Genomic DNA, 24,079 nt, shown 5'->3' on the forward strand with positions numbered 1-24,079 from the left:
AATTCACCCATATTATGGGCCAAGAGAAATTGTTCTTAGAGATGTGACCTAGGTATTAGAGGTTACTGATGATGCTAAATGGACCAAACTAAAAGATAAGCCTTAGCAATATTGCATTTATCTATATTTCTTGAACACATCTCTTAGTTATACAAAAGTAAGCAGATCTTAGTGTATTTAAACTATTGCATTCATTCAACTTCTCTCCTACCAATTGATGAGTGTAGTCATTCATTAAGTGGTAGCAGATCGTATAATTTAGAATTTCTTTATGTGTAGGATTTCATTCCTCATCATTATTCCAATGGAATCTATATATTCAATAGTAACATCATGCTTTAAATCAACATTATGTCTAGACTCTAGAGGCCAGACCTTCATGATGCTTGGTTGCCAATATTTAGCATGGGAAAGGATCTACATTAAGTTTTAGTGAGAGGATTTTATCACATCATACCTAGGTTCACCATGCTCCAAAGATTGAAGAGGTTGGCAATTTTCTTATTCTCTTTAGCAATTTTGAAATTCATGTTAAATATCACATTAACAAGTAGATACCTTCTAAACTATAAAACATGATAATATTATACATTATAGGCATTCAAAATCTACCAAAAGAATATACACAATACAATGATATAGTGATGAAGAGTCATACACACCTAAAGAGAACAAGTTATGATGCATAAGCCTGGATCTATGGCAACTTTCAATGAAAGGATTTAATCATGCAATGCCTAAGTTCACCATGTTTCAAAGAATGAAGAGGGGGGCATTTTTCTTATTCTCTTCAGTAATTCTAAAATATATGTTAGCTATCACAATTACACATAGATACCTACTAAACTCAAAAAAATGATAATATCATACATTACAGGCATTCTAAATATACCAAAAACATATATTCAAAACACTAACAAATGAGCCATGCACACCTAAAGAGCACAAGTTATAGTGCATAAGCCTACAAAAAAGGTTAGCAAGTCCAAATACATGATTGGTTACATGAACACAACATAGCCAATATGGAGCCTCCTATGGTTATATCAGTTGTACCAAATATCCCAATCCACAAGAATCTCTAATTTAAATCTCATACTCACCATGGGGAAAATAATTGCTTTAACCCTAAATATTTTTGCATAGATTTTTTTCTATGCAAAATTTATGCAATTCTGCAAAATGAAAATGCTACATATATATCATTCCAACCTATGAACATTCCTAAGCTTTTAGCAATAGGAATTTACCTCAAGGTCTTGTTATGCCAAAAAATTGTTCCTATGTAGTCCAAGTACAGACTAAACAACAAACTCGCCAAATGACAAAACGATGAATACGATTTTCTTTTTTTTCATTATGAACCCGATTTGGTCAAAATTTTTACCAAATTGGCCATAAAAAATCCTAACTTGGTCAAAATTTTGACCAAAAAGGGCATAAAAACACATAAGAAATCATAGGCCAAAATGGCCTTTGGTCAAAAAACAAGGGGAAATGTACTAGTGATACCTTGTTCCTTCAACCTTGTCCAATTACTCAAACACTGACACAAATGTGGAATCCTCTTATTTTCTCAGTTGATCAAGTAAAAATAATTCCTTTAATGTCAAATTAGGGAGAATCAAAATGTTACTATTTTTCACCATCTCTTTAGCTTCTTCTTTAGTACATGAGATATTATCTAGATTCAATTCATTTATCTTCTAATGCACAAATGAATCATGTTGAGGATCATCGATTCCTTCAAGCCTTTCCTTCTTTCTCTCATCAAAATCCTTCATTTAATACCTGATCCAAACATCTTTAAACTCTTGAATCTAGGTGAAATTATCCTACTCAATGAACCTAAGTGATATAGCTTCCCTCTCATAATCAATATCTATTGGATCATTACTTGACATTATTTGAGCATAGTAACCATATTGTTCCTCGGTATACCAAGGAGGTGGTTCAGATGTCTATGCACTCTTTTTCATCTTTCTCAAGGCATTAACAACTCCTTTCAAACCCTTATCCTTAGAATCCTCATAAGGTACCGAGGGTGTACTAGTTTCATCTTCCTTTTGAGGATTAATAGTTTATTGAGCAACACTTGAACTTGTCTGACTCATCCTTCTCTTCTTGGTTTAAAGAGGTGGAGGAGCTAACTATTCTAATTTCTTTCCTATTTCTTTCTCAACATATTATTTATACAAAATTTCAAAATCATAGATACATTTTTTTATTCTTAGAACTTTAATATCCTCTTCAGTGTGAATGCAAGGAAAACCTTTTCTTAATCTTTGATTCTCTATTTTTCTTAAAATATTCCACTTCTTAATCCTCTAAGTTACTACTTTTACATCATTAAAATTCCTCATAACATCATTCTCAATATTGAGTTGATGAGAATATCTAACTTTTATGGCTCTAAAGTGCCCCTTTAGATCATAATCGTTTATTTTATAACTATTCCTAGAATTTATTCATAAGGACCTCCTATACTTCTTTAAAAAATTTATCTCCAATTACATTCCTAGAAAATTTTATAAAAGTAGGAATCATGTTTCCCTTCTTCCTTGGTTGAATATATTCACTCTTAACCCACAATAATTTCCATATCAGTTCTAGGAAGCCTAATCTTTTCAAGACAAACACAGGGTGCTTGTGAGGTGGTTGTCTACACTCATATAACCTTATTAAATAATACTTTGGTTTAAGAATCTAGTCACCCAAATTTTATTCATAGCCCTTGTTAGCCCAAAATTCTTTAGGTCTCAACATGTTTTTGATTGATTGTGGTATTCTAGTAAGGGTTCCTCAAAGTTCTCTTGTTATCCATTAGACAAACACATCCCTGAAAATCATAAAATCTCCATCCTTAGCATGTCTATCCCATAGTGGACACCATAGTTGAATGGGTTGTCTACTCCCTTCCTCATCCACTATGACCAACTTCATGGAATTCCTAAACTGAGTGACATTTTAATAAAGAATTAAGTAACATATCAGGGAATAGTTCTTGAAAGATTTAGTAGTTTTCCATTTGATCAACTAATTGTGAAGGGACCTCTCAATCTTGCTAGAATAATCAAACTCCAAATATAGGTGAGGGTTCTAAATTTTCATTCACATATACATATAATCTAAAGGAATTTTCTATTGTTCATCCTCTCTAAATAATTGTAACCATGGAAAAAATGTGTACTTGAAAAAATCCTTTAGGATTCAACCGAGTGAGGACCCATATGATCGACATATATAATCTTGTTATTATGCCCCTTTACATGTAATGTGTAATTTCTCTAAACCTACTAGATTTCATAGTCTTTTGATATGTAAATTTGAAATGTTCCCTATCAATATTTGTTAAGGCTTGGGTACTTAGACCAAAACACTCCTCAATTCAAGATTTTGTGATAACTAGTAAAGGCATTCTATTCATTTTTCTTACAATCATAGTGGCTGGTTCACAGTGGTTTTCTATGATGTCTATTATCCAAAATGATATTTTTAACTATAATTTTCCTTAAGTATAACCTCCATAGGTAATCTTTGGGCTCCTTCCTATTCTTATTTGCACATAAATACTAGAATAAAGATCGACCATGTAATGAAATGTTAGAATCCCTACAATTTTGAAACTCAAATGAAAAGACCAACTTTTGACTATTGATAGAGGAATCAGGAAAGACTTCTAACAACATCTTTTGGATATGTTTCTTAGTAGGAACTTCCCTATACTCCTCTATATCTTTTTTGAAAGGCATTTTTATCAAATGAGTAATAATCAAGGCAAGAAAAGAGCTCAAACTTACTATTTTCAAAAACTCCCAGTATGTTTCCAAATCTTCTCCCTAGTTTCCCTCCCATCTTTTCTCATATGAATTTATGAAAAATACCATTTGCACAAAGATGATTAATTTACTTTCATTCCACATTATGGTTCATAAAGTGTTGTGCATATACCCACTTCACAATTTATCCATGTGTCACATCAAATGAGTACTTGGTTTGTGCTTCACATTATTAATTTAACAATTTGTCTTTTTTCCTTTTTGCATCCCCGTTATGAAATCATCTCCAAGATTACAATTTTCATAATCTTGACCAAACCTTTTATCTCCTTTTCTAAAATCTCGACATCAAAATCTCTCCTTTCAACCTTTTGCAAAATTACAATTTTGGGATCCATCTTCTTAGTTGCTAGAGAAATCACAAATTCTTAGATCAAGTATTTGATTATCTCCAAGATCATGAATTTGAAGTCCTTATTATTTTAATCCTTTGAAATTTTGACATTGATGGATACATTTCTATATCCCAAAATGGAAAAAATTCATAGAATCATGATTTTTTGAACAAGGATTTTTTTGAGTCTATTAGTGCCTCTTTTTGGTGACACATATTTATCTAACGCATGATTAGATCCCAATTATCTTTTAAAGGAGTAGACTATAATCTTCAAATTCTACCCTTGTCAAAAAAATTGTGTTGTCCATGCAACATCATTCCTTCCTTTGGTGCACTGCTTCTTCATCCATTTTCAAGGTATCTTGTGAGCATGGTCAGGTTTCTCATAAAAAATCTATTTTTATAGGCCATGTCTTTGTATGAATGACATGATTTATATGTTTTGAGAATCTTTCACCTCTCACTATCTCCTTTTGATAATATACTCCTCATATTTATGTTTTCTTCATCACATATGTATCTTAGATATGAAAATTATTCCAAGTATTTTTACAAGAAATAAAATTATTTTCAGCACTTTTTTGTATTTTCTTCTTATGTTCACTAATTTTAGATTTTTTCTTGAAGATACATATTGATACTTACTTTTGGCAATCTGGTTCACTATAATGACCCCTCTTGAAATCAAATTTCTCCTAACATATTCTATCATATTCGTTCCAACATCTTGTCACCTTCAATTCTTAAGTAGTCAAAATTTTGAATATTATTTGTATAGAGGTCTTGTTTTTCTGGGTTAACATTATTAGAGTCAAGTTCATCATACATTGGGTCATGGATCTATGAAAAAAAATCATCATCTTTTTCATTATCAAAGGCCATCTCATCATATACCAAATCATTCATTTGTGCAAAACATCATATTTTTCCTCTCATCAAAGAGTGTCTCATCATATACTAGATTATCTATTTGTCAAAAGATAACATTATCTTCTATGACATTTTGCCTCTAGCAATCTTAAAATATCATCTTTGTCAAGGGTTTCACTTTCCTTCCATATGAAACCTTCCTATGTGTGTTTATATTGATAACCATCTATATTATCATGTTCATGATCCCAATGTTCCATGTTGTTTTGAAAAGTGTACAGGATCCAATCCGCTAATTGCTTCCAAGATTAGATACATCCAGAGACCCAAGATTCATATTCATTTCTTGCATCACCTCTTAATGATTTAGCAAACAATGTCATCATGCTACATTCATTGTATATTTTATTGTTATTTATGAATTCATAGAATGTATTCAAATTATTATCAACAAATTGTTGACATCTTGCATAAAACTTTGCTACATCATTGATCAAAGTTGAACATAATCCATTCGGTTTGTAATTGAATTTTTTTAGATCTAATGGTCTGATACCATTAGGTATTAATGATTTTGTTTGTGATATATACATAGGATTATTTTTTACTTCTTTCAGATATTGAATGAAAGTAGAGTCACCACCTCCTTCCAAAGGATCAATTACTGTATCTTCTGGATTTCTTCCTCCAACAGAGTGTACTTTGAAAAAAATCTTACTTCTTCTCTAGTCTATAAAAAAATTCCCTAGGTAACTTCACAATGACAATTGTGAGAAACTCTCCCTACTATACTCACCAATATGTTGGTTCTCAAAAATTTTGGTTGAAAACCTACAAGCCTTATCTCCTTGATGCTAGAAAATCAACATAGTTTTGGTCAACAAAGAAGGTTGAAACAAAATTACTCAACCTCATCATTTTAGGCTTTGCAAGACCTAGGTGGTTGTACCTAAATGAGTACTTCCTAAGGGAACTTAGGGTTTAATAGTGTAGATTTTATGACTGATACTCTTGAGTTGGAAAGTTTTTACTCAAGGAGAAATCAAACGTAATAGTATAAAATATGGGTAAATGAGAGAGAAAATTTATGCAATACTTGTAGATGGAATTTCACTAATCTATAACTATACATATAGACTTCAAATGAACATATAGAGATCAATCCCTAATCCATTGGGCAATATAGATTCAATCTTCTACATATCCTTATCATCAAAAAACCTTAAGAGATAGTGTGCACCCCATCAACCATTGGACATATAAGATATAAATACAATCCCTAGTCTAGATGTCTTTAACCTTGATTAAAGGAGACTAATTAGATAGATGCCATAACTCATTATGAAAATATCTAATAAATAAAGTTTATGTATTATTCTCATCCATCAAGACAATAGTGTAATCCAAAGGGACAATAATAGCATGAGAGATTAAAATTATATGCTATTAAAAGAGAAAGTAACATCATATTAACTCCATTTGTAAGGAAATATAACAGAGAAGCTTCATTGCACATTCAACAATTAATTGCACAAAAATAGAAATTACTTCATAGTATATCTTTTATAAAATAGTACTTCATATCAATATCATTGCTTACTTTGTCCTTTGAAAATGTATCTTCTTAAATAGGGGTTTTGGTACCTTTTCTTATAAAATGAAAAGGTGCACATAGCTTCAAACCCCTTAATAAACATAACTAACTAATAATTAATACATAAGTAAGGAAAGATAACTATAACATGAATTATCTTATGCTTGATCAACAACCATGATTTCCTCAAGAACTTTGAGATAGTCATCGATCCATTTAGCAATCTAGGCATGAGTAGGCCATAGGAATTTTGATATTGTTGGAGAAAATGCTTGCATATCCACCCACTTCTTCCCTCATACTATCTTTACCTTTGTTATGAACTTTGAAAATTTTTCCTCTGTAGTGATTATCTTGTTTAACAACCTGTGAAATGAATCAATCTAGAAATTATGTTCTTCTATGAATTTGGTTGTTTCTACCTAAGGCAATCTTGTAAACTCTGACCTCCATTCTTCTAGTTTGTTATCTTTCCATCTTCATTTTTAATATCAGGGAGAAAGGAATGATCAACAAAAGAAAGTTGGCTCAATTTTTCTTCTAGCCTTGGATGTTCACATCATATATAACTCAAATTCTTTGAAGTGGCATCAATAAGATCAATAGTATCTTTTCTATGCATAGGGGCATTGAGATATCTTTTTGTAACCTTAAAGATTTTGCTCAATCCATATCTAGATGGTTCCTATTTTCTTTATATTTCAAAGAGTTTATCTTTTTCTTTAATGAAGAATTATAACATATTTCCAATGTTATCAAATCCTTCATATACTTCATCACACTTGGCCAAAATAATATTCATTCTGTAAACAAGAATTTCTTCCAGTATCTTGAAGGTACATTCTTTATGATTAAGGTTTGGGTGTACTTCTACATTCTATTTTTCAACACCAACATCTGCAGACTTACGAACCACAATAGCCTAAGAGCTCTCAGGTTTGGAACCATGTATCTCTTTCTCTAATCTCCTTGTTTTTATATTCATCTTTTTTATAATTAAATTCATCTCCACTTCTCTTCTTTGTAATTCCATAATCATTTATTTTGTATATTTAATTTGGGCTTGATTAAACATCGATTCATGAGTCTGGTTGCACAAGCATGGGATCTATATTGTTCACTATTTTTACCAAGGCCATTATCTCTCCTCTTTTTGATATATAAATCATCCTTGGTTTATTTCCTTTAAATTTTACTTGGGTAGTGATATTTTTAATCTTAGGGTCATACCATGTGTTGGAAATAATCAAGACTAGCTTGTTTATTGAGAGGCGAGGGGTGAATTAGTAACCTAAAAACTTTTGGAAAATTTAGCACTTAATAACATAATCCAATTATCATCAATAGATCTAATCTACTACATGCATGAGAAGTTGAAAGCACAAAACACTTTGAACACAATATTTGGTGACCCAAAAACCTTCCTAATAGAAAGTAAAACTGGGGTGGGGATGATACCCACAAAACTTCAATACTGCAAAATAAAGTTGGCCTGTTAAGGCTTACAATAATCACTTTTGATGATCTACCCTATTAAGAGAAATTAGTACTACTAGTTCCACCTTGTTAGAGATTTTACAAACATACAATCAAGTATGCACTCGGTAAAGAGATTTAAGAAAAGACTGTTAAGTCTACCCTATTAAAGGATTTGAAGCTCATTCACCTGTTAGGATGAAATAGTAGATCTAACTTACAACTAAATTTTTGATTAAGATCCTTGAAGTACTAATGACCTCTATGCGATGGATGTAACTTGACTACTCCTAATTTGACCTTGCAATGTCCTTAAATTTTTTGTTGATTCACCTTTTTATGCTTTTCATTCCATTCACATTCACTCTTCTCAAAATCACTTCTAAACATTACACTTGGGTATGATACAATACATTACATATATACCAACCCAATTCACATAATTACAAGGTCAGCCAAAACACAAGATAACACCAATATTACTGAGTCAGCCGAAATGTAGAAACTCAGGTTCTAAAAGTTGACTTGGTGAATTTTTGATACTCGATGTCCACTACATTACTCGGCATCATCATGCACTCGGTAGAAGTAGAGGCTCGGTCCATACTAATCACTCAACATGGTTTCAAACTTAGGATACATTTCAGACTCAGTAGATACTATGTCACTTAGTAGAAACTGAATTCCATGTTTACCATGCCTACACTCGGTAAACACTAACTTCTCATCACTCGGTTAACACTAGCTTCACATCAAAAGAACTGATGACTTCGTAGACACTATGAAGCTTGATAACCACTAAACTACTCAATTTGAACTATTTGACTTCACACTAAAATGAATTCACTCGATAACCACTGGAATGCTTGGTATGAACTATGAAACTTTGTAACCACTAAATTGCTTAGCAAACACTAGAGACTGATCAAAGAGCTTGGTAGCCATACAAAAACTGAATAAGTATGGATTGAGCCTCTACTTCTACTAAGTGCATGATGATTTTGAGTAATGTAGTGGATGTCAAGTATCAAAAATTCACCAAGTCAGCTTTCAGAACCCCAGTTTCTACATTTGGACTAACTTAGTAATATTGGTATTATCTTGTGTTTTGGCCGACCTTGTAATTATGTGAATTGGGTTAGTATATATGTAATGTATTGTATCATACCCAAGTGTAATGTTTAGAAGTGATTTTGAGAATAGTGAACGTGAATGGAATGAAAAGAATTAAAAGGTGAATCAGCAGTAGATTTAAGGACATTGTAAGGTCAAACTAGGAGCAGTCAAGTTACATCCATCACATAGAGGTGATCAGTACTTCAAGGATCTTAATCAATAATTTATTTTTAGATTAGATCTACTATTTCATCCTAATAGGTGAATCAGCTTCAAATCCTTTTATAGGGTAGATTTAACAATCTTTTCTTAAATCTCTTTACTGAGTGCATACTTGATTGTATGTTTGTAAAACCTTAACAAGGTGGACCTAGCAGTCATAATTGCTCCTAATAAGGCATATCATCAAAAGTGATCATTGTAAGCCTTAATAGGCCAACTTTATACTACAGTATTGAAGTTTTATTGGTATCATCCCCATCCCAGTTTTACTTTCTATTTGGAAGGTTTCTAGGTCACCAAATATTGTGTTCAAAGTGTTTTGTGCTTTTAGCTTCTTATGCATTCAATAGATTAGATCTATGATAATTGGATTATGTTATTAAGTGTTGAATTTGTCAAAAGTTTTGAGGCTACTGATTCACCCCTCCCCTCTCAGTAACCTAGCTAGTCTTGATTATTCCCAACAATTGGTATTAGAGCTTTGTGGTTCTCAGGATAAAGTTTGATAGTTTGAGAAAAGATCAAGGACAATGGAAATATTTAGACTTGACAAAGCTATTGACAATAAAAAGCTAGATCTGGAGATGGCCATAACTCAATTCAAGGAAGCAAAAGAGCATCTTTCCAAATCCCTAAAAAGAAGGAAGGAACTTGTAAATCAAATGAATGACCACTTGTATGTTGAAAAGAAGATTGAAGACTTGTTTCCCTCAAATAGTTCAGATAAAGCAAATGATGCAATCAAAGAACTCCTAGAAAAGAATGGCTCCTTACAATAAGAAGTAAGAAAATTGAAAAGAGAACAAGAAGTTAAGTCAATAAGATTGTGTGAAATCTCATAACAAAGAAATAAGGTAAAAGAATACTCAGAGGTAAGTAACAATGAAATTCAAAATCAGCAAGAAAGTCTTATCAATCGGCTCTCCAATGCAAATGAAGAAATCATGAGTCTAAGATCTGAAAATGAAAGATTAAGTAATGACTTAAAAACTAAAAATAAAATCAATGAAAGGTTGAAAGCTGATCTAAATTCTGAGAAGCAACTCAATGAAAGAATAATGAAATCCTAAGTAGACATGGATCAATTGAATTAGCAAAATGAGCAAAATCTTTGTAGGAAAAAGGGAAAAGTAGGACTTGGATACAAAGAAGAAGGTGAGTCGTCCAAACAAGGTGCTCAAAGGAATCAAAGACCTACTTGCAATTACTATGGAAGGATAGGTCACACATCAAACAAATGTTGGAGTAATGGGAAGGAAAAATTCAATGGAAAATGCTACAATTGTATTCAGCATGGTCATAAAGCTAATGAATGCAAGGAGAAACCAAAATTTGAAGGCAAATGTCACAAATGCAAGAAACAAGGTCACAAGGCATCTAAATGTAGATCTAAACCATTCAATCTAGCTGAACAATTTTTAAAAGCAATATTTGGTTTGGGACTATAATACTTAGTGTAGATGTCATTATTGTGGAGAATATGGAAACAATGGCATAAATTGTGCTAGGCATCACTTGAGAAGAAAGGATACTACAATAAGATTTTACACATGAACTGAACTAGGTCATATAGCTAAGACTTGCATGAACATAGGTAGAGTTGAAGATGAAAAGAAAGCAAAAGTAGATAAAATCAGTAAGAAGATGAGATAGTAGTGGATTCCTAAATCTACCAAGCATGCTACTTCAAGTGATGGTAGTCAAGTCACTCAAGAAGTGGGTGACTCCACCATTTCCAATTAAGTTCTTAAGGAAGAACTGGAATTATATTCCCAAGGTCACATTTTAAACAGTTCCAATTAAAGGAAAGAAAAGATCCAAATTAGCATTCTAGATATAGAGGGATCACAAAATTTTAGCATCAGTAATCACCAAGTAAGGTTAGGTCATGGACTCTACTAAGTGAAGTTGGGAGTAACAAGGTTTTTTTTGGTTGTCGAGTTACAAGTTTCTACCGAGTGATCTATGCAAATAGTGAATGATAGGGTGTCATGCACTATGTCATTATGGCTCTTATCATAGTGAGCATTAATGGGAAGTTTTAATCAAAAGGTAGGAATTTGACTTCATTTCCACCATGAATTTAGCATATTGAGAATAGAGTGATTTGCAAAGCATTCCAGCAATCTTGAGTAGTATTTGCAGCCAAAGTTTTTTGAAGAATTTTCTCAATTTACCAAGTGATCATAGCATCCAGCAATAGCAACAGCAAGGCAAAGAAAGGATCTAAAATGTTGGTGTGAGGCATTGAGTGGAAAGCTCCCAATTTCAAATTAGTGCCAGTGATCACACAAGCCCTCAATATGAATGTAGCTCAGTCATAAATACCACCAAAGGTACCTCTTATCAATGACATTTGAACTCATTTCAAATGTGCAATTTAAGAGATAGGAACCCTAGAAATGGATAGTTCCCTAGGTGAACTCTGTGTGGATGGAACTCTTAAGCCCTTGCATAAACACCTAGAAGAGAAAGGCTTAACCCATATTCCTCACCTGCCACAAAACTTTTAGATTAAAAGGATTAGATATATCTTGAGCTGAGTCCATAATGGTCAACTATGGTTAGAACAACTAGTTTTGATTACAAAGAAAATGATTCATCGCATTACTAGTCTCCCTATGCTTACAAAAGCCAAAGTCACAAAAACCCTATGTTGTGATGAGCTTCAAAAGAAAACCCTAGCCGAGTGGGATGGCAAAAGAATGAAAATTAGCAATGTATCTAATGTAGAACTCAAATTTGGCATTCATATCATAGCTCATAAGATTTATAGCTCAAGTCAACTCAAAAGTGTGTCATGTGAAGCTCTTGACCTAGCCTATAAGCTTGTTAAGAAGAATTTGGAATATGACTTAGTAGATTTAATGTTGAAATAGTTGAACGAGAATATGGAAATATTAGGACCTCAAAGAATAACCCATGCAAGTTTAGTTCTCTATTGACCTGTTTGTTCTTTTATGTTCAAAATTTTTTCCCCTCTAAAGGAACAGTGGTATGGAGAAAAGACACACCCATGTTATACTAGATTAATGAGTTTATTGCTGAAATGGGTGAAAATTTTGATAGCATCATGGACAATTGTTTTGAAGCTTTCAAGGAAAAGATGAATAACAAGTTTAAGATACCACAAAAATTGGTTGAAGACTAAAAGGATGATGTCTATTTTATGGTTAATAGTGACAGAGTATACATCCAAGTAGTAAGGCCTAGAATAGTGTGGGTAAAACCTCTTCCTTATGAGGTTAATATTGATGAGACAAAAGAAATAATTGAAGCACTAGTTAATGGGCCTATAGATCCAAAGGCACCTATCTTTGGAACATATGATGAAGCCAAAGCTAGAATAGAATTGGAGATCAAGCTTCCACAGATAGTGAATAAAGGAAAGAGGAGAATTTCAAAGTTGAAAATAGCAAGTGCCCCTCTTATGCTTACTAAGGGAAAAGGTGAAGATGAGGAGAAATCTGAGAAAGAAGAAGAATTAGAAAATGAAGAAGAGCCTATAAGAAAGAAAGGAAAGGTGATTATCACCAAGCCACCTAAGCCCTCCATAGTTGAATTCACCAAATGATCCAAGAAGAAAGGTGGTAGTGAAGTTATGTTTACTAAACCCCCTCCCACATTCTAGGAAAGACTAAAGAAAATGGAAGAAGGGGTTGGTATAATAAATTTCAAAGCATTAAAGTATGAAACTAGAATAGATGCAGAGAAGATGTAGATTGAGGAGTTGGTGCTAACAAAGATGGGAAAATGGAAATATTCCACTGGTCAAATTACACCTTAGATTTCCAATGAGCTATTAGTAAGGTTAAAGCCAAGATGGGAATCAACCATGCAAATAGCTAAGGACATATATGAACAATCTTTGAGATAGTTGGTACCAAACTTTACCAATGTTGAGGTAAAGGAAGCCATGAAGAAAAATGAAGACAAGATGACCATTAGATTTCATACTTGTTTAATTTTTGTAAAAGACAGAGCATGTAGTCAAGGATGCTACATATATGTGGAAGAATATTTATCATCTGCACAAACAAAGTGAGAATCTAGTTGAAATCAATGATGATGACAATAACAGTGACAAGGATGAAGAAAATGAAGAAGACAATACTCCTTGTGTCACCATTGATGCTAAAGATTATCAGGAGTTGATGAAGGATGGTGAAGAAGATAAAGAGGAAGAAGTTGAAGAGGAAGACAAGCAAGAAGAAGAAGAAAGTGATCTAGTTAGGATAGCTACAAAAGTCATAGCCTCCCTTCCTCACTCTCCAACAAAAATAGTTACATCATCAACCATGGAGACAACTTTAGCAAGTGTGATTGTGACCACAGCAGACACATCAAATGTCCAATCACTCTTTGCTCTGTCTTAGCTCAATGTATTACTAATGGAAGTGTCTACCACTTCATCTACCAAGCTACAACCTTCTACTTCTTTAGTTCCCAAGTCAGGATCATCAACAATAAGTACAGTCTCTTGTTCTACAATTTTGGCTACTTCAGGTGTACATATTCTAGTAAGTTCTTCAATTGTGCATACTTATGTTAGTATTCCACTTGTAAATACATTGATTTTAGGAATTTTTTCTATTACATCAGTTTTGGATTCTTTTAGTACTCCAGTTAGCACTCCATTAGTAGGCACTATACAAGTTTTCACTACAAGCCCTACTATTTCTACTATTGTTTCTATTTCAAAATCCAAAGCATTAGTATTAGAAGTTGAACCAAAGACACCACTAAAAATTCTAATTAGTGGAAAAGAAATTGAGGGAGATATAGATTTAGACAAGGAGATTGAAATTCCCAAGTTAGATTTTGACAATGCTACTATAGAGTAGATGAGATTAGTTAGACAGCTTCTTGAATAGAAAGCCAAGCAGAAGCAACTAAGAGAAGAGAGAGATAGGAAATTCAGAATTATAGAGAGTGCCAAGAATATTTTGACTGAGGCTATAGGTGTTGATGTTGATTCTTCTCAACACATTTTGTTACAACTAGAAGAAGTAGTTAATAAATTCAATGAGGATTCCACAAGCCAGGATAAGCTAATAGAGAAAGCAGAAAAGAAGTTTGACAATCAAGTGCTTGAGCACATTTCTTAGCAAATAGCTATCCATCAGGTAGAGCTCTCTACAATTTTGGCAAATCTTGAAAATTATTTCACAAATGTAACATCTCTTTTGGCTAAGTTATGTGATGCTACCAAGCATACAAAGGAAATAGAAGGAAAATTGAATAAGATTGATGAGGATCTAAAGGTTAGTGCACAGAAGTTGCAACTTGACCCCAGTTCAAGCTCTGCACACCATATGAAGATTAGATTCCTATTAGATAAGAAGGTAGAGTTATTGAGAGAGGAAGCAAGGATTCAGTCTACACTTATACACATTTAGAACATGATCCTTCCTATCATGGATACAATGTAGAAGCATATTGCTTATTCTAAAACATTGATCCGTGACAATAATTTTTCAATTATAGATCATATGATTGAACTCTCTATAGAAGTCCAAGTTGCACTTAAAACCTACAAAATTTTGCAAGAAAACTAGGATAGGACCTTAACTCTTATTCTTAAGGTACATTTTGAGTTTCTCTCACATTTTGGTGTCTCTATTTAAGTAGATTTTAAATCTTTGGCATTATTTTCAAAAAGGGGAAGAGAGACATGTATACAAGGAAGATAGATATTTGTATATACACTTAGTATGATATTATGCTTGATATGATATGTATATTGTATGTGGGAGATATATGCAAAATGTATATATAGCAAAATTACAAAGACAAATTTTGAAAAATCAAAAATCAAAGTCAGCATGACACTACACATAAGTTTTGGTTGATAAGTATTTTTGTCACTAATGCCAAAGGGGGAGATTGTTGGCATTAATTCATGTTTATTATTAGTGACAACACCATGTTCCTTAAACTTTGTCCAATGACTCAAACTCTGACACTAATATGGAATCCTCTTATTTTCTCACTTGATCAAGTAAAAAAATTCCTTTAATGTCAAACTAGGGAGAATCAGAATGTTACTATTTTTCTTCATCTCTTTAGCTTCTTCTTCAGCACATGAGATATTATGTAGATTCAATTCATCTATCATTTTCTATAAAATCGAAGCATGTTGAGACTCATTAGTTCCCTCAAGCCTTTCCTTCTTTCTCTCATAAAAATCCTTCATTTTATACCTAATCCAAAAAAATTAAACCTGTGAGTCTGGGTAAAAAATTTTGTGCCTAATGAACCTAAGGGATATAGCTTCCCTCTCATCCAGTATCTATTGGATCATTATTTGGCCTTGTTTGAGCATAATAACCATATTGTTCCTTAGTATACTAGGGAGGTGGTTTAGATGTCTCATCACTCTCTTTCATTTTTCTAAGGATATTAACAACTCCAGTTGAACCCTCATCCTCAGAATCCTCATAAGATACCAACGGAGTATTGGTTCCATTTTCCTTTTGAGGATTAACAGTTGATTGAGTAGCACTTGAACTTTACTGACTCATCCTTCTCTTCTTGGTTTAGGAGGTGGAGGAGATACCTATTCTAATTTCTTTCATATTTCTTTCTCAACATATTCTTTATAGAAAATTTCAAAATCATAGATACATTTTTCAATTCTCAGAACTTCAATATCATCTTCAATGTGAAAGTGTGGAAAACCTTTTCTTAATCTTTGATTCTCTATTTTTATTAAGAGATTACACTTCTTAATCCTTTGATTTACCTCTTGTACATCATTAAAATTCCTTATAACATCATCCTCGATGTTGTGTTGATGAGAATACCTAGATTTTATGGTTGTAAAGTGCCCCTTAGGATCATAATCTCTTCTTTTATAACTAGTCAGCTAGAATTAATTCATAAGGAAATCTTGTACTTCTTAAATTTGGTTAGCTCTAATTACATACCCATAAAATTTTATAAAATTAGGCATTATGTTTTTAATTAGGAAAAAAGGTTTTACAGGGATCCTGAAACCCAAAGTTTTACAGCAGAAAACAACTTAAAGCAAAAAAGACAGGAAAAAAAGTTGCCTCAAAAGGCCAGAAACAAAAAGGCCCGAAGCCTAAGAAACAAAAGCCAGGAACAGAGCCTGGCGGGCAGACTAGTGTCCCTTCTTTTCCATTACCTGCAGGGTTTCTGCAGCATCACTTTCCTTCTGGTTGGCCTCTTCCTCCTAGATCATGGGGAGGAAATGCATCTGGTCCCCCTGACTTTCCTGGATTCCAGTCTCTTTCTGAGGATCTTCTCGACTGGTTTCGTGCTCTGTACTCTGCTTTACATTCCCCACAAGACCGGCATTCGTTAGATAGTCCCCTAAATTAACAATATTTTCATTCAAGGTATGGAGGGTATCCACAATCTGTTTAGTCACAATCTGGTGGATGGAATCCAGAGTTTGGACCTTCTTCTCGAGCTAGGTGATTCTGTCCTCCTGATTGTCTCTAGGGTCCTAGCTTCTATCTTTTTCCTGGCTGCCCACCTGGTCTTTACTACCTATGGCCTCATGATCCTTGACATCCCCCCTATTGTTGGTCTGGTTGGACATATCCTTCAGAGTCTCAATTTCCTGAAAAAGCCACTTAATGGAGCAAAAATTGTCAATCATGCTATTCTTTGCATTGTTGAGAAAGTTGAAACCCGTTTCATAAACATTGTCAGAAAGAACCAGAAGAGTCAGGTCAAGGAGCTCGTCATAGTGGTTGCTACTATCGAGATCCCCCAACACCTGGATTTTAGTAGGTTCTCTAACAATGCCCATACTGACCCTATCCACATTGAAATTGCTCTAGGATCTTCTCTTATTTTTCTTGATGGCCTCCCCCCCCTTTTCAACCATGATTTCTATCATCTCTTCTAAAGGTGAAATGGGGACCTCCAGGGGGGAGGTGGGCGTAGTAGGGTTGGGGGGCAAATCGGCATGGTAACTGAGATGATCATGGGTTGGGGTCTAGTCCAATTTTCTTTTCTTGGGGTTATCTTGGGTTACCAAGGTGGTCACCTCCTTCTTGTCATTATCTTTCTCCTTGTCGTCTTCCAACTCACTTTCCTTCTCTACCACCGAATCTACCTCCTCTGACTCCGTATTCGACTCATCACTAGACTCCTTAGGATGAGGGGAAGGGGGGTTAGGGGGAGGGCACCTGGGGCTCTTCCTTCTAGGGAAGTGGGGAGAGGGATTGGCTTTTGGGGTTTCAGACTTGACAGATTTCACAACGCGCACTTCCCCTGAGTCTAAGCTGGCGGTGTCCTCCGAGGAGCCACCCGAAACCCCAATGGACTTGACTCTTGTTTGGTTTTTCAAAAACTCAAAAATGAGGAGCAGAAGACCTTCGTGAAGGGTGGGGTTCTTGACAGGATATTTCTTGTAACTCTCTATATTCTTAGTCATAGAAGTATAAATATAGAAAGAAAAGGAGATTTTCACTTTATGTCTAAAATGATTAAGCAGAACAAAATGATGGGTCCTGACTCTATCAAACCTGGGCTCCAAAGTGACATTCTCTATGATGATCCTTAGAACATGCTCCCAGATCTTCTTGATGGACTCAATTTCATAGTAGGTTTCAATCTTTACTAGTTTGTTCATCATGTTTCTCTTCTTCCTTGGTTGAATATATTCCTTCTCAACCCACAATAATTTCCATATGAATTCTAGGAAGCCTAATCATTCTAAGACAAATAGATGGAGCCTATGAGGTGGTTGTCTACACCCATATAAACTTATTAAAAAATATTTTTGTTTAACAATCCAATCACCTAAATTATATTCACAACCCTTCTTAGCCCAAAATTCCTTAGGTCTCAACATTTTTTGATTGACTATGGCATTCTAGTAAGGGTTCCTCCAAGTGCTATTATTGTCCACTAGACAAATAGATCCTAAAAGTTGTAAAATCTCCATTCTTAGCATGTGTGTCCCATAGTCAACACCATATCTAAATGGGTTGTCTACTCCCTTCCTCATCCATTATGGCCAACTTTGTGGAATCCCTAAGCTAACTGGCATTCTAATGAAGAATTAAGTAACATAATAGAGAATAGTTCCTAATATATTTAGTAGTTTTCCATTTGATCAACTGATTTTGAAGGTACCTCTCAATCTCAATGGCAAAATCAAACTCCAAATATGTGTGAGGGTTTTGAATTTTCATGCACATATACATATAATCTAAATGAATCTCCTATTGTTTGTCCTCTCTGAATAATTGTAACCATAAATACAATGTGTACTTGAAAAAATCCATAAAGGATTCAATCGAGTGAGGACCATATGATTGACATATATAATCATGTTATTATTATGAGCCTTGTACATGCAATGTGCAATTTCCCTAAACCTATCAAATTTTATAGTCTTCTGATATTCATATTTAAAATGTTCCTTATCAATATTCTTTAAGGCTTGGGTACCTAGACCAAAAAACTCCTCAATGCAAGATTTTTTAATAACCAGTAAAGGCAATCCGTCCATTTTTCTTAAAGTCCTAGTGGTTGGTTCATATTGGTTTTAATTCTATGACATCTATTAGCTTAGTATCCAAAAAGACATTTGGAACCACAATTTTCCATAAGTCTATCCTCCATGGGTTATCTCTAGGCTCCTTCCTATCCTTATTTTCATAGAGATACTAGAACAAAGCTCAATTATGTATTGAAATATTAGAATCACTACAATTTTGAAACTCATATGAAATGACTGGCTTTTGACCATTGATAGAGGAATCATGAAAAATTTATAAAAATATCTTATGGATATGTTTCTTGATAACAACTTCCCTAGACTCCTCAATATCTTATTTGGTAGGTATTTTTATCAAATGACTAATAACCAAGATGAGGAAAGAGCTCAAACTTACTATTTCTACAAACTCCCATAATGTTTCCAAATCCTTCTCGCCAACTTCTATCCCATCTCTGCTCCTATGAAGTTATGAAAAATACCTTTTTCAAAAAGATGATTAATTCACTTTCATTCTATATTTATGGCTCATAAATATTCACACATATACCCACTTCACAAATTGTCCATGCATCACATCAACTGAGTACTTGGTTTGTACTTCACACTATTAATTTAACAATTTGTTTTCCTTTTCACATCCTTATTATGAAATTGTCTTCAAGATTATGATTTTTGGAATCTCAATTGACCCTTTTAACTATGAGAAATAAAATTTTACAATCCATAGATAATCAGTAATGTTTCTGGATTCAATTGTGTCGTTATTTTTGCATCAATGTTTCGGATCACACTCTGTGATCCACTTTTTCTCTATATATTTCATCATGATGATGGATCACAGAGTGTGATCCAAAATGTTGACACAAAAATAGTAACACAATTGAATCCAAAAACATTATTGAACACCCTTTTGACTCTTTTTTGGAGACCGCAACTTCAAAATCTCTCCTTTCAACCTTTTGCAAAATCATGATTTCAGGATCCCTCTTCTTAGTTTCTAGAAAAATTGTTACTTCAGGGATCAAGTATTTTTTTACATTTGAGATCATGACTTTAGAGTCCTTATATTTTTAATTCTCCAAAATTCTAACATTTCACATTTTTGTTGATGGCTAAAACTTTATATCTCGAAAAAGCAAAAACACATAGAATCATGATTTTTTGAACAAGGATTTTTTAGAGTCTATCATGTCCACCATTTTAGTTAGGTGTTCATTTATAAGTGTAATCAATTAATCAATACAAATATTAGGTATCTATTTATTTAATTATCCTTAGGAAATCAATTAATATCAATTACATACCATTCATTATGAATAAAAATACTCTTAAAATATAATCAATTATTTGCAATAAATAGAAATACTATTTATTTTATTAATTAACATTAGTTATGTTATAATGTCTAATACCATTATCTATCAAATATTTAATATCATAATTTAAATTTATAATTAAATTATTTTACAATATACATAATGTCTTAGTTGATGTTCATTACAGAAGCAAACACCTAGAGCTTAGTATGCAAGATTGGATAAACATTTATGAAATTTGGGATTTAAGAAAGGCAATGTAGATAGTGACATGTACTTGATAAAAAATGAAGAAGGATTATTGATTATTATAGTATTTGTTGAAGGCATAATTTTTGAAAAATGATGAAGCTAGTAAGAAATTTTTAGAAGAAATGAAAAAATGAATATAAGATGTGTATTATTGGTGAGATGAAATATTTATATGGATTGTAAATAACTCAGAATAAGGATGGCATTTTTATATGAAAAACTAAATATCTTAGAGACTTTTTGACAAGATTTAGATTGGAAAATTGTAGACTAGTTGGAACACCTATGGTTATAGGATGCAAATTATCAAGTAAAGATGAATCTCTTAGTGCAATACAAACAAGATACAAATATATGATAGTAGGATTGAAATATGTTACACACACAGACAAGATATAGCAAATGTAGTTATATTTGTGGCAATATTCCAAGTAGATTCTAAAGAGACACACTTAGCAATAGTAAATAGGATATTTAGATACTTAAAGGGAACATCAAACTATGGATTATGGTATGACATATCACATGACTTTACTTTATGTGCATACACTAATGTGGATTGGGCAAGAAATATAGATTATATAAAGAGTACAAGTGGTCAAGCATTCTTCTTGGGAGGAAGATTGGTTTCATGTTTAAGTAATAAATAAAATTACATATCACAATCTACAGTAGAAGCAGAGTATGTTGTAGCAGCAAACAATTGTAATCAAATTATTTGGATGAAGCAGATATTGCAAGACATTGGTATTGAGTTTCCAAAACCTATTATCATTCATTGTGATAATATAAGTATATTCATTATGTCAAAGAATTTAGTGTTACATTCAAATACTAATAACATTGCAATAAAGTATCACCTTGTGAAAGAGAAGCTAGCCAAATAGGAAATTAGATTGGAGTATGTAGTACAAAGGAAAAGATAGCAAACATATTTACTAAACCCTTAGCTAAGGATACTTTTTAGTGCTTGAGATATTTTCTTGGGGTTATTCCCTAACCCTATTCAAAGTAGTTAATGTGGGATTGCATCAATCTAGTACATTTTGACACTAGTACATTTTGACTCAATTTTTGACGAAAATTGGTCAAATTTTTGACAAACTATTTTTTTTTCTATTTTTATCATTCAAAATTTGACCAATTTTTCTTTGATCAAAATTTTGACCAAATTCTTGATGATTGCTAAATTTAATAGTGATATCTCGTCCTTTTCGATCACCAAAAACACTCATCGCCATGACTTATAGCGATATGTCCTCCTTTTTGATATAAGAGATCACTATATGTTATAGTGATATCTCCTCCTTTTTTATCACTGAAAACACTCATCACCATGACTTATAGTGATATCTCCTCCTTTTTAATAGAAGAGATCATTATATCTTATAGCGATATCTTCTCATTTTCGATCACAGAAAACACTAATCGCCATGACTTATAGTGATATCTCCTCCTTTTCAATAGAAGATATTACTATATGTTATAGTGATATCTCCTCCTTTTCAATCACCAAAAACACTCATCACCATGACTTATAGTGATATGTCCTCCTTTTTGATAGAAGATATCATTATATGATATAGCAATGTCTCCTTCTTTCTAATCACTAAAAAAACTCATCGCCATTACTTATAGCGATATCTCCTCCTTTTCAATAGAAGAGATTGCTATATCTTATAGCAATATCTCTCCCTTTTCAATCACCAAAAACACTCATCACCATGACTTATAACAATACAACATCTCTATCGTTCATCACTACAATGATTATATTTTCTTTCTATTTGTCGATGATTGCTATATGTTATAGCGATAAGCCTCCTTTATCACTCATCGCTATATTACTTTTACAATATCTTCACATAGTGATAAAAGGGATTGCTATATGTCATAGAAATATACTTTCCTCACTAATAAAATTTCCTTATTGCTATAATCTATAGCAATCCTTCCTATAGCCTTACTACTTTGTCGTCATAACACAGTAATATACATCTCTTTATCGCTTGTCGCTATGTCATGTTTATGCCAAACACAATGTGTGATCCTTTTGACCTATCACTATAATATATAGTGACCTATACTACTTTTTCATCATAATACATAGTGATACACGTGTCTTCATTTCTTATTGCTATGTCATGTTTACTCAAAACATGATGTGTGATCATGTATTTTATATCATTGATCGCCACAACACAATCCTCCCTTTTTAAATCACTGAAAACACTTATTTTTGAGACATATAGTGATATAATATCTTTATCACTCATTTCCAAGATGACTATATTTCATTTCTACTTGTCAATAATCTCTAGGTGTTATAGCGATATATCTTCCTTATCGCTCATCGCTATGACTATTTTATGCTTTCTTTGCATAACGATAGAAGAGATCACTACATGTCATAGTGATATAGTACCCAAGTTTTCTTATGAACATGACATCATCACTATAATTTATATTGATTCATGAAGATTTCTCTCTATAGCTATAGTGAATATATATGAGAAAATTATAAGGCAATGGTTACGATGAAGAAACCTTTCGAGGGTTGACACGAGATGTATATAATAGATTAACATATGAGTTTTGGAGAATAATTATAAAATGACTGTTACCATGAAAAAAGATAAAAAAATGTTGCAACAAATATCAATAGACTTGGTTGTAGCCAATCTTTGTAGGAAGGCAATGATCATAAAGTTATATATTTTTTAGTGTGTTTTTATGTGGCTTTCCATATTTTATACTTCCTCTTTGCAATTATAGTCTCTTGCAATTGAGAGAGATTGTAAGTGGCATCTTCTTTTCAAACTTAAAGTGCAAGATAGAGGTGATAGAATAAATCTATTTTCAATGGACAAAATTTAGTGGATTCCATTTTAATCTAAAGAAGATGTGGTAATAGAGTTGCATGTAGATATTCCACTACACAGACTTGACGCATTTATCACAGCAGAATCAAAGTGGGGTGATATGGAATTTGGTTTCATCTGTGTGACTTGTAGGGACAAAAACCATGCAAAATACAAGGAAGGCAACATGAAATTTTATGCTAGGTTATTAGAGATGCAATTCCTAATGATGATTGTATTTTTGATGAAACTAGACCAGGATATTATTTTGTAAAGAGCAAGAATAGGAGTCCTTATCATAATTTCCTCAAACATCTACTAGACACTATATTTTTCATGCACCTAAAAACTATGTTCTACTTATCTTTTTCTTGAAACCTTCATACTCATCCTACAAAATATCATTTAAAAATGTTAAGGAGGCATGATGATTTAATAACACAAGAACTATTGATTTTTGTATTTTAATCACATCATCATCACCTTCATATCTTGCCATTCTTAGACAAAATCTAGATTAGATGACTCATTTTCTTTGGAGAAATACATAAAGGGTGCCATGTTCTTTATTGTGAACTTTCTACAGAATGGTACCCATTTTTTGGCAAAGCTCAAAGTTTCTACAAGAGAGTAGAAAGTGATGGGAGATGCACCATCATCTGAGATATAAAAGAAAAATTTTCTACTCGATAATCAAGTGCGAGAATAG

This window comes from Cupressus sempervirens, chromosome 2, assembly GCF_028749045.1.
Source record: "Cupressus sempervirens isolate cs-2001-9-10 chromosome 2, ASM2874904v1, whole genome shotgun sequence".
In the NCBI taxonomy this organism is placed as follows: Eukaryota; Viridiplantae; Streptophyta; class Pinopsida; order Cupressales; family Cupressaceae; genus Cupressus; species Cupressus sempervirens.